The sequence below is a fragment of the Theropithecus gelada genome, chromosome 8 (genome assembly GCF_003255815.1).
Source record: "Theropithecus gelada isolate Dixy chromosome 8, Tgel_1.0, whole genome shotgun sequence".
NCBI lineage: Eukaryota > Metazoa > Chordata > Mammalia > Primates > Cercopithecidae > Theropithecus > Theropithecus gelada.
Window position 1 is genome coordinate 63,079,880 of NC_037676.1, and position 13,335 is coordinate 63,093,214.

Below are 13,335 nucleotides of genomic sequence, written 5' to 3' on the forward strand. Positions count from 1 at the left end.
GTAGATCTTGAATCTACCTAAGTTAGAAGCATTTTATTTTTGTTGTTTTTAGGCGGAGTCTCACTGTTGCCCAGGCTGGAGTGCAGTGGTGTGATCTCGGCTCATTGCAGGCTCCGTCTCCTGCGTTCACGCCATTCTCCTGTCTCAGCCTCCCTAGTAGCTGGGACTACAGGCGCCTGCCACCATGCTCAGCTAATTTTTTTGTATTTTTAGTGGAGACGGGATTTCACCGTGTTAGCCAGGATGGTCTGGATCTCCTGACCCTTGTGATCCGCCCGCCTCGGCCTCCCAAAGTGCTGGAATTACAGGCATGAGTAAGAAGTATTTTCAATTCAGTGAGAGACTAATGGGTATGATGGTGTGCCTAGCGTGGAGGAAGCACTGAGGTGCCAAGGGTTCTCCTGGCATTGCTCCCTGATGGAAGTGCTGTTCTTCCCTGAGGAGGCTGAGGCCCGGGAGTTGGTATCACTGCCAGCAGTTAAGTGCAGGAGCAGGACTTGAACTCAGGCCGTCTGACTGCAGAAGCCTGTGTATATGCTCCTAAAACACTGCACTTTTAGGTCTCTGAAAGAAAATCATGACATAAGGATGACTGAAAGTTTGCTGTTTTTCCCCCTTCATAACATCTTAAGTTTGAGGTTGGGAATTAAGAGAAAGTCTTGAATTAGAGCCTTAACTCTGGCTAAGGAAATGAATCCCACCTACCTCATTTAAATTTGGATTTATTTTGCCCCACAAATACTTCTATTTTATAAAGAAATCAAGTCTTTAAAAAGAATTTGTCCAAATAAGTTACTGAGATAGTAAATTGCTAGCCTGGTATTTGAACCCTGATTGATCTAACTCCAAAGCCCAGACTCCTAAGCACTGTGCTAGTGTAATTAACATTCATCAGCAACATTGGGTGCTGTGTGCTAGAGGCTGTGCTGGGAATATAGAAATGAAAGCAAACAGACTAGTCCCCTGCTGTCATGCAGCTTATATCCTAGTACGAAGAGATGGATAACAGAATACAAATAAAATGTTTGCAGAGCAAGGAAGACTTAAATAAGGTGATAGGATGGCCAGGAAAGAGCTCTCTATGGAGGAGACAGCTCACACCTGAGTGATGAGCAGTAGGCAGACTGAGATGTAGTTGGAGAATGGTCCAGACTAAAGGAATGACAAATGCAAAGACCTTGAGTTGGTAATGAGCTTGGAATAAGGAGTGGAGAGGCCATCTGCTTTGAAAACTTGGGAGGCATGGTCAGATTACATAGGGCCTGGATGGCCCTGGTGGAGGATTTGGGTTTCATGCTAAGTGCTGTAGAAAGTCTTCTGAAGGTTTTATGCAGAAAAAAGGGTCATTTTCTTGTTTTTGAAAGATCATTATGTCTGCAGTTCAAAAAACTCCCTTGTAAAGGGGAGTCAGGAATTCCAGTTGTGAGATGGCTGTAGCAGCCTTGGGTCAAGGTAGTGGGCAGTAATGGAGAATGAAAGCCGTGCATGGACTTGGGATATGTTTTGAAGAGGTAGACCCTCCAATTTAAATGAACTTCTCAGTGAATAATTTGTATTCTTCAGGACTACTACTAAAAACTAACAGATAAAGAACGTTCACCATGCTGTTTTTTTAAAATAAGAATGTTGTGATTACTGTTAGAAGAAGATACTGGGAAAAGAAATTTTTCCATCATGTCTGTTACAAAATTTTCTTTTTAGTTCAATGAAAATTATTTGTTAATTATCTGTGGGAAGAGTTTTTAGAAATTACTTCTGACAGAGGAGGTGAGAATGAGTGTTGTTGAAGCAATGTGTGTTACAGCAAACATCTCTGTGTCTCTAGGGCCATCAATAAATTTAAATTAGGAAGCAAAACAATGTAAATGACTTCTAACAAGCACTTAAAAGTTAGAATACATCTTATTCAACTTGGCTCTCTAATGAGCAATTTTATGTTTTCTTAAGCACAGGTAAGATTTACCACAGTTTTACAGATGTAGTAAAATAAGCTACATTTGGCAAAATAGATGAATAAATTACCTTCTGAAATATTTTACCTAATGTAAGACTCTAAGCATTTCATCACTGAGATTTTTGGCAGAGGAGCCGCTTAATTTGAAGATTTTCTGGTAAGGGTTAGGATGATCGTTTTCTAAGTATTATAAGTTATTTTATGCAGTGCAACATAGCGCCACCATCCCGATAGATCTATTGGTCTATAAACCTTGTTTTGGATCTACAGATGTAGAGTTGAATTTTAATTTGGATCTCCTTAATCAAATGTGTACTATGTAATTTAAATGAAATTAAAGAATAAGGTAGTGAAAAAATTTCAAATATTTTTACATCTAATATCTTTACTTTCAGAACTATTTACTCTTTTTTTTTTTTTTAAATGGTGTCTTGCTCTGTCACCCAGGCCGGAGAGCAGTGGCATGACCTCGGCTCACCGCAACTTCGCCTTCCGTGTTCAAGATTCTCCTGCTTCAGCCTCCTGAATAGCGGGGCCTATAGGCATCTGCCACCATGCCCGGCTAATTTTTGTATGTTTAGTAGAGATGAGATTTCACCATGTTTGCCAGACTGGTCTCAAACTCCTGACCTCAAGTGATCTGCCTGCCTCAGTTCCCAAAGTGCTGGGCTTACAGGCGTGAGCCACCGCGCCCGGCAGAATGATTTACTCTAAAAATGTGTTTAGCTCCTAAGCAGGTTGAAATATTCTTCACTTGAACAAAGATGGCAGAATCCCATTTCACATGTTTGCAGGCATGCTACTTAAGTGTGCTGGTGCCTCTCCACAGTTGGATCCTGCTGTGAGCCTTCCCTTCTCATGAGGTCCTTCCTGGGCTCCAAGACAAATGTCATGATAAATTTGGAGTTGTAGCTAAAGGACAGCCTAATAGTTTTCTAATGTATAATAAATAGTAGCACTAAGTCAAAATACTGCTTAGGAATCACTTTATACTCCAGGTGGCTTCCTCCATTGTCCCCTTGCCGCCTCTGCATTTTGATCTGAAAGCTCGATTTCAAGATTACAAATGAGAGAAACCTGATTCTCTTCTGTGACAGGAGCCAGGTACTGCAATGGTTTGCAATCCAAAACCTCATAATTGTCAGCCTCAGTTCAAGAGACATCAACTTGGTTATAGGCTGGATGACTGAAACCTAAGCAGGCTGTAAATTTAATAGTTTAAGGGAGTGCACATGACAGTTTGGAAAACTCATCCTGTTTGACATGTTTCACCATGTTTCCCTAGGAATTGGGAAGCTCGACATTTCAGAATTCAGCATTTGTGTTTGTTAATAGGCACTGGTGAGTTAATCCACACCACACCCTGGTAAGTTAGGCCAGTCTTGTTGCCACCACCCCTTCACCAGGTGAGGCAGGGTCATTTGCCCAAGGCCGAGTAGTACACAAGTGTGGTGGCCAGAACTAGAATTCAGACTTTTCCAGCGAATGTGGTGGCTAGCTGTGGCCCATCTGTTTTAGGATAAACCCATCATCAATGTTAATTCAGGTCCAGGATCTTAAACAAAAACCTAAAATACATCAAGCTACAAGGTATTTTAATAAACAACTGATGGTGTGATCTGAAGAACAAATCAGAAAGTTCCAGAATCTCATGCTGCATCACAGAAGTGATTATTGAAGAATGCCTGAAAGATGCTCAAGTAAAAAAAAAAAAAAAAAAAATTAACAAGCAGGCTTTATATCCATGCTGAGTTAATGATATGATCTATGCAACCGACAATCTGAGTATTTCTGCACGTTACTGAGGATATTCTCTAGGATTTCTGGATAGTGAATATTGCCCTTTCTTCTACCTTGTATCTGAATGGCCCTAAAAGCCAGCCCCAGCTTGTAGAAATTGAGATGACAAAGTCTGGAACCTATGGTTCCTACAAGGATGGAAAATAGCCCCAGCAGAACAGTGTTGCTTCATCTGTCCCCACCCACGGGGCTTTCCTAGGCTATTGTAGCTCTCACAGCGGATTTGCATATCTGTAGCTGCAGAGCTAATGTTCTCTCTCTAGGCTCAGGGGGCCCTGCAAGGCAGCTCCATGGTCCTTTCCATCTTATTGTGAGAGTTGGTGGAAAATGAGAGGCGGCCATTGTGTCTGACTGCGGAGGCATTGTTCTTCCCCCGAGGAGGCTGGCCTGTTTCTCAGCTCCCGGTTTCTGCTCCTCCAGCCATGGCTAGCTTCTGAGGAACAGCTGGACTGACTCAGAATTGCCCCAAGGGTTACTTAAAACCATGAAAAAAATTTTACTCTCCAAAACATAAAGTTACAAACTGCCCCCCGCAAACTCCTTTTCTTGGGAGTCCCAGTTTGCATAGAACCTGTGTGTTCTGTTAGTAACACAGCCGTGGCAACTCAATGACAAAGTGCTGGCTTGCCCATCGGCCCCCAGCGCCTAGTCCCCTTTGCGAAAAGAATTTCATTGACCATCAGAATACGTGGTGATGGCAGTGGGGGATAAAATTAAAGCAGAAAATGTCCCTTTACATTTCAACCATAAAACCATCTGTTGCTGAGGACTGTGCAGGTATCAATTGTTTATGATCATTAAAATCTTGCTGTTGGGGATAGTAACTACAAAAACCTGAATATTGTTTACGATGTGGATGTCGGGGAAACCAAAGCTTTTTGTATTTATGTTGCTTTCTTATGTGTTTGGGGGCAGGCCAAATGAGCAAAACAACAGTGGCCTTCCAAGGTGCATAAGCCTAGGAGAACATGCTGTGAAATATATGCAAGAAGAAGAGCAACTTTGAGAATCACTTGGTGTTTCTTGTATTTGGAGCTCAAATGACTAAATGGCCAAAATGTCATCTCCAGCTGACATGCTTCCAGCATGCCTGTCCTGGTCAGAAAGCTTACCCAAAGTAGTTTACAATTTTATTTTGTACTACGATATACCCGCTTCTGGACACGCATCTGCAGATTTTAGGTGCATGCTGATCTGGCACATTTATTCTCATGGATTGTATGTACAGGGCTTGATGTGCCCCCTGACTTCAAGGAGATGCTGAAATCCACAACAACTTGAAGGGTTAGACAAACTTACTGTTCTAATAGCTGTTACAGGTACAAATTATCCTAGCCACTTGATTGTCAGCTGTGGCTAAATGCGTTGAATAATGAGGAAGGTACTGAGCCCAGAGACCCTGGGAGAGGACATGTGGATTTGATCGGTTGTCCTTGCTCCTTGTAATTTTAGCTTCCTGCACCAGATCACTATCCAGAACAGGAACAGCTTTAAACTAATCTTGTTTTGCTTTAAGTATAAACCATCTAGGCTTCTGAATTATTGCAAAAAAGAAAAAAGTTTAGTAACTTCAGTTAAATTTCTAAGACTCACATCTCTCCCGCATCAACATGATCATGATATTCCCCTTCTCTTAGGTGCTGCCGATGGTGACCTAAAAACGGAGGCAGCAATGCCCTGAGGATGGCTTCCTGTTGCTGGTGTCCACAAGGGGATTTCCTTCTGTATCTAGACATTCTTGCTTGATGGACTAAATGCAGCCATGTTTTGCTTTCGGCCTTTCCACATTGAGTCTCTGCTGTCTTAGGGACAAATGTCATGGAGTCTTTTTGTGTATTAAGGACACTTTCTTTTGAAAGCCATGCCAGGGTTATGCTAAACAAAGGGAATAATAGGTAACATTCTCGTCCTTAAGTAGCAACCAATTGGGAAGTATTTAATGTGCAATTGGAGGGGCGTGTTGGAGGGTAAGGGTGAGAGAAAAAGCATATAATCAGGGTTCTTCCAGGGCCTAAGAGTGTTGCTGAGGTAGGTAATATAAACAACAGATCTGCCCGTGCTTTGCAGATTTCAGGGCATTTATCCATGCATTGTCTCAATGGATACAACTTTGAAATAGGCCAGTTGTGACTTTAGAGATTACAGAAATAAGGTTCCGTGATGCAAGGTTAGCAAGTGGTTTAGTTGAATCTTGCAGGCAGGTCTTTGGACTCCAGATCACATAGTGTGGTTTCTCTACCACATAATGACAGCAACCAGGTACCTCCCGCCACACACACACAGTGGCAGTGCCGTAGAGCAAGTTCGTCTCTGAGTCTCACCTTCCTCATTTGTAAATTTGGAAGCATAATAATGATAATGCCTTCCTTCTAGTGTTGTGTGAGGATTAGAAATCCCGAATATGGCCGGGCGCGGTGGCTCACACCTGTAATCCCAGCACTTTGGGAAGCTGAGGCAGATGGATCACCTGAGGTCAGGAGTTTGAGACCAGCTTGGCCAACTTGATGAAACCCCATCTCTACTAAAAATACAAAAAATTAGCCAGGCATGGTGGCAGACACTTGTAATCCTAACTACCTGGGAGGCTAAGGTGGAAGAATTGCTTGAACCGGGGAGGTGGAGGCTGCAGTGAGCTGAGATCGTGCCACTGCACTCCAGCCTGAGCAACAGAGCAAGACTCTGTCTTGAAAAAATAAAAAAGGAAAAGAAATCCTGAATATGCAAAGTTCTTAGCGTCTGGCACTGAACTGGCACTCAATAAATGATCACTTTAAAAACTTCGCATCATTTGACAAATTCTAAAGAAGTGGTACAGGAGAGTGAAGCCTAAAAACACTGAGCAAATGGCCGGAGTGGTTTTGGCTTATAAGGAGTGTTCTATAGAAATGAGGCTTCTGCCTGTCCTGAAACACAGGCAGTTCTTGGCTGAAGACAGCAGTGCAGACTTGAGCTTGGAGTGCGTGGGAAGAGGTAAGGCTTCTAGAAAGTCAGTTCTCAAACACCAGTGAGCAATACAAGTAGCCCTGGGGCCTCGTACACTTCCAGATTTTGATGAAAATTGTTTTTAAAGCTTCCCAATACTCTTATTCCAATACATTCTGATATTTTCTGTTGTATTCTATTTCATTAGAATAAGTAAATAAGAGATCATTCCCCTCTAAACTGACTTAATGATGCAGTAGTTGTTAGTTGCCTGCACTTTGAAAAATCCTGCTGTAAAACAAGGGTTCTTAACCTGGGTCCGTGGATGGGCTTTGTGGGAGGGGATGTGGATGGCCCTAAATCCCCTGAATTTGGATGCATAGTTATGTGTGCGTGTATTTTTCTAGAAAGAGGGTCCCTAAATTTCGTTTGGGCCTCAAAGCACCTGTGACGTCCTTTGTGAGAGGGTAATAAGAGAGCCAGAAAAGCAGCTTTGAGTGATTGGAGATTACTTTTAACGCCACTTCAGAAATGGAAAACTGATGAAAAACCAATCCCTGAAGAGGAGAAACCACAGGCAAATGGAACATTCCCTGCAAAATGCCTCCTGCCCAGGGGACTCTTTTCCCGCTTGTGTGACAGCCAGCAGTTGGGACAGCCTCCTTTTTCTTCTGCACCAAGTGGGGATGGTAATACCACCTTCCGTGCAGGCCAGTTTTGAAGACTGAATGAGATAATGCCTGTAAAACTACTTAGACTGGTACAAAATAAACACGTTCACAATGTCAACTATTGTGCGTGCTGTCCCTGAATGGTGACAGTACCACAGAGAGTGTTGTCCCCATTGTATCTGTCCAGTGCTTTGTGAGTGTGTGTTTGTTTTTAGTGGAATGAATTCTTTTCCTCATTCATGAGTATAGAGGCTGATAGAATTTCTAGGCAATCTGAACTACCTTGAGGTCCCTCCCCTAGGCCCTCACACAAAGCCAGAAGACAGAAATTAGTCCTTTCTCCCTGTCTGGCTTCTGGAAGCTGGCCATAGGGCCTGACTGGCATCCCTGCCAAGCTAACACAGGTTCCTGGGTGGCCAAGGTGTGCCCGCCCCTGCCAGATGGCAAACAGTGCCCATGGCTGCCATGCCCTCAGCCCCAGCACACTCAGGACCACGCTCTTGTTGTTACTCACCCTTCAGTCAAAAAATCAAACAAAACACAACGGGCCCTGGAGAGCTGTCCTCAGCTTTCCTCCTTCCCAGGAGGAAGCAAAGGTGAAAGGAAAAAGGGTTTCTGCATAAGGTGCCCACCTTTGGGGAGTCTGAATTTCTGCCCTCTTATTTTATAAATATCATTTGATGCTATGCTGTTCAGTCGTGAAGGCCAGGGCTCCACACAGCAGTGACGCCTCTGGGTCCCGCGGTGGGTGGAAAGCGCGGACTGTGGCCGCGCTGGGCACAGGTGCGCGATGGATGGGGCTGCACGGTGGGCATGGAGCGCCTCTGCGGGAAACTAGCTCTTCCTTCCCAAACTCAGTTTTAAAGGGCACAGCAAGTGAGGTGCTGCCGGTTTTAACAGCTCGCGTCAGGTAAAGAATGAAGATCTATACATGTACAGCGACTGAGGCTGTTTATTTCTAATTGGTGTTTTTGTAAGTAGGGTTCTCACCAGAAGAAGGCACATGTGTGAGGGAGTGGACTGTGTCCTCCCCAGATGAACGCGCTGAAACCAGAGCCCCAGCGCCTCAGGATGGGACTGCATTTAGAGACAGAGCCTTTAAGAGGGGATTAATGGAAAATGAGTTCGTATGGATGGGTCCTGCTCCAACCTGACTGGTGTCTATAAGAAGAGGAGATTAGGACACAGGCAGAGACGGAGGGAAGACCTCCTGAGGGCACGGGAAGAAGGCGGCCATCTACAAGCCCAGGAGAGAGGCCCCCAAGAAGCCAACCCTACTGACCTCTTGATCTTGGACTTCCAGCCTCCAGAACGGTGAGAAAAGAGATGTCTGTTGTTTCAGCCACCCAGTCTGTGGTACCTGGTTATGGCAGCCCCAGCAAACTAATAAACTGTGTCTTTCATGAACTCATATAGCAACAGTTTACAAGCCTGGCCAACCCCATCAGAAAACGAAAAAGAAACCATCAGGTGAAGTGAAAGCAGTTCCGGTGGTGCGGCCGTTCACTCAGCGCTGTGCTGTGATCCACTAGATGGGCTCAGGCTGACGGAAGTCTGGTTGAGTCCTGCTCAGCCAACGGCAGGTTGTGTGCCACAGGCGAGCCACGTCATTTCTCTGGACCTGTTTCCCCAGATGACTGGTCGCAATAATGAGGACGAGGCGGATGGTGGTGGGGATGGATGCTAGAGCCCATTTCAGAAGGCTGCAGTGAGGATTCCACCAGTTCACATGCATCAGGCACTGAGCCCTGAACCGCACCTAATAAACACTCTCCCAGCTATCAGTATTACAAACCTGAGATCTGGGGCCACATCAGGGACCTCCTCCTTTCCAGATGTGCGACCTTGTTTGAAAGTCACCAGTTCCCTGGGGTTGCTCCATTTGCACAGTGAGGGCCTCAGTGACACTTGGGGACCCTTTTGGCTCTAACATTTTATCATTCTAATAATTGTTGATATGATGAGCCATTCTTTGCAAGGAGTAGGGCAACATTTTGGTGAGTTGTGAGAAACATAATATTTTGGGGTTTTTTTCTACCCTATGTGTTCATGGTTGACAAACTCAAGTAAATAGGGATGACTTTAGGGAATGTCTTCCAGATAATTCCCCCCTTTAAAAAAAATCTGTACCCTTAGATTCTCTAAGTATTAACAAAAAGAGGGAAAAAAGGCAAACTTCTACTTTTAAGCAGTGCAAAGTGACTGCAGTAAATCTATTTAGGTATCATCATGTTTGACTTTAAGAAAATGGCTGAGCTATGGGCAAGGTAATTCAAGAAGATATAAATGGCTGCATTATAATAAGCAGACACCTATTTTAAGCATGATCTATGTTTTTGAGAAAATTCATTACAATAAGTCTTACAATACCAGTCTCTTCAATGAATTTTTCATGTCTGCATACCAAGATATATATAAAACGATCGTAATCATGTACCTTTGGGGCAATGCTGAGCGCCAGCTGTTTCAGGCATGATTTATAGGTTGCCACGCTCAAGGTTAATAATCAGGAGAAACAGGTTACAGTATGCAATGTATTTATGTCAGGTTACAAGTTCAGTTAGTAAGATAGCATGTTATAAGGAAGCACACACTTTTAATTATTTTCTAACTGCCCCCCACCTACATTTTTCTGCAATAAACTAAAAGTAAATTATGTTTTGCATGGGGACACCTCTGGTAAGCGCATCTTCTGGCTAGTCTTGGCTTTATTTAAAGGGAAACCACAGCTAGGAATTATTAGCTGTACATATGAAAACACAGCTTGATGGTACTTAAACATCTGTGCAATGGGCCTACATAGAAGGTATGATGGAGCTTTATAAACATCAAGCTAATTATGCCCTTACTGAATTGCAGCATTTTGCCGCTAGCAGAATTTCTAACAGGATTTTCAGAGATATGGTATATACAAGCCACAAGCTTATCTCCAAAAGCACTAAAATGGAAGCTGCCTTTCTTTGGAGACAAAATTATTGCATCAGCTTCATTAAAATCTCAGAAAAGTTCCCTTTTAAAGTGAGGCAAAAATGCATCCTGTTGACCTAGGAAACTTTTTTTTGTAATAAAGAGAAAATTTTTTTTTGTTCATACAGAGTTTAGTTCATTGTGCTCCTCGCTCATCATTGGTCTGCACGCATGACATCTCTCTCCTGTTTCCTTTGTTTCTTTCTTCTCTCTTACCCCAGGTGTTGTTCCTCAGCACCCACCCACCCAGCCACCCAGAAGCCAGATTTCTAGTGTGTTCATTACATATGTATGCATTTATATTTGCTAGTATTTTTTCAAAATGTGTAGTGTTTGTATGTGTGTGTATATACATATATATATTTAATTATGTAAATGGTATCTTGTTACGTATCTCATTCTATTTTTTAAACTTGTGCAAGTTCATCTTAACACTCTGTTGAAGTCTAATTGGCATACATTATACCGATCGGTTTAGATAACTTTTGACACCTGTGAAGCATCACAACAATCAAGATAACGAACATACCTGTCTCCCACTAAGGTTTCCTCATGTTTCTGTTACTGTTACCCTCTACCCTCCCCTACCCCTTATAGCCAGGCAACCACTAATCTGCTTTCAGTGGGTTAGTTTGTATTTTCAAGAATTTTACATAAATGGAATTATATGGTATATGATACTTTTTATCTGACTTCTTTCACAAAGCATAATTGTTCTTGAGATTCATTCATGTTGTATGCATCATTAGTTCACTTCTTTTTGTGGCTGAGGAGTATTCCATTGTATGAATATACCCATTTATTTATCTAGTCGCCTGTGGATGGACATTTGGGTTATGTCTGATTTCCAGCTCTTATAAATAAGACCACCATGAATGGCCATGTACAAGTATTTTAATAGACATATGCTTTTGTTTCTTTTAGATAAATGTATGAAAGTGGAATGTCTGGATTACATGGTAGGTTTATGTGTAACCTTTTTTTTTTTTTTTTTTTTTTTGAGATGGAGTCTCGCTTTGTCGCCCAGGCTGGAGTGCAATGGCACGATCTTGGCTCACTGCAACCTCTGCCTCCCAGGTTCAAGTGATTCTCCTGCCTCAGCCTCCCGAGTAACTGGGATTACAGGCACCTGTCATCATGTCCAGCTAATTTTTGTATTTTTGTAGAGATGAGGTTTCACCACATTGGCCAGGCTGGTCTTGAACTCCTGACCTCAGGTGATCTGCCCACTTTGGCTTCCCAAAGTGCTGGGATTACAGGTGTGAGCCACTGTGCCTAACCTATGTTTAACTTTTTAAGAAATTGTCAAACTTTTCTGCCAAAGCGGTTGTAGCCTTATACTTTCCTATCAGAAACGTTTATGTTTTAGTTTCTCCACATACTTGTCAGCAGTTGGTATAGGCAGTTCTTTTAATTTTAGACATTCTAAAAAGCACATAGTGGCTTTTTTCTTTCTTTTCTTTTTTCTTTTTCTTTTCTTTTTTTTTTTTTTCAGTCAGAGTCTTGCTTTGTCACCCAGGCTGGAGTGCAGTGGCACGAACACAGCTCACTGCAGCCTCAGCCTCCTGGGCTCAAGCGATCCTCCTGCCTCAGCCTTCCCAATACCTTGGACTAGAGGTGCATGCTAACTTTCCCTTCCCTTCCCTTCCCTTCCCTTCCCTTCCCTTCCCTTCCCTTCGTTCCCTTCCCTTTCCTTCCCTTCCCTTCCCTGCCCTGCCCTGCCCTGCCCTCTTTTTCATTCTTTCTTTCTTTCTTTCTTTCTTTCTTTCTTTCTTTCTTTCTTTCTTTCTTTCTTTCTTTCTTTCTTTTTCTCTTTCTTCTTTCTTTCTTCTTCTTTCTCTTCCTTCCTTCCTTCCTTCCTTTCTTTCTTTCTTTCTTTCTTTCTTTCTTTCTTTCTTTCTTTCTTTCTTTCTTTCTTTCTTTCTTTCTTTCTTTTTCTTTCTTTCTTTCTTTCTCTTTTTCTTTCTTTCCCTCCTCCTCCTCCTCCTCCTTCTTCTTTTTCTTCTTCTTTTTTTTTTCAGAGGTAGGAGCTTGCTATGTTGCCTAGGCTGGTCTTAAACTCCTGAGCTCAAGCAATCTTCCTGCCTCAGCTTCCCAAAGCACTGGGATTACAGGCACGAGCAACTGCACCTGGCCCATGGCATCTTACAATGGTTCTAATTTATATTTATCTAATGATTAATGAAGTTGAGTATCTTTTCATGTGTTTATTTGCCATTCATCTGTCTTCTTGGTGATGTGTCTGTTCAAAATCTTTTGCCAGTTTGTAGGGCAGACTGCTTGTTTTCTCATTATCAAGTTTTGGGAGTTATTTTTATCATCTGGATACAAGTGCTTTATCATATATACACTTTAATTTGCAACTATCTTCTCCTACTGTGTGGCTTCTTTTCACTCCCTTTAAAGTCTTTTGAAAAGCAGAAGTTTTGAGTTTTGATAAAGCACATTTTATCAATTTGTTCTTCCATGAATCATATTTTTGGTGTTGCATCTGGACTTTAGAGTTCATTCCCTTGATCTATTAATCTATGTTGATGCCAAATACCACACTATCTTGATTACTGTAGCTTTAGGACAAGTCAAGTTATGTAAGTCCTCCAACTTTATTCTTCTTTTTCAAAGTTGTTTTAGCTATTCCAGTTCCTCTGTATTGCCATATAAATGTTAAAATCAACTTGTCAATTTCTGCAAAAAATCCTCCTGAGAGTTTGCTTGAGATTATGTTGAATCTATGTATCAATTTGGGCAGAATGACATCTTAAAAATAATTGAGTTTTCCAACTCACACATCTGATTTTTAAAAAACTTTTTTCTTGTAACATTGACATTTTTAAGATTAATTTGTGTTTCTATGTGTATATACTACATTGCTTCTAACTCTTGCATGAACTCAGCATGTCTTAGTTTACTATTGTTACTATGACAAATTATCACAAAGTTAATGACTGAAAACAATGCAAATGTATTATCTTACAGTTTTGGAGAAGTCTGAAATTTATTTTACTAAGGTATAGTTAAGGT

At 42.1% G+C, this 13,335-nt stretch overlaps 1 pseudogene; it reads left to right on the top strand.

Moving 5' to 3' along the window:
- Window positions 1–6,597: 6,597 nt before the first annotated feature.
- The window catches only part of LOC112630163, a 31,313-nt pseudogene continuing 24,575 nt past the window's right edge, over window positions 6,598–13,335 (top strand).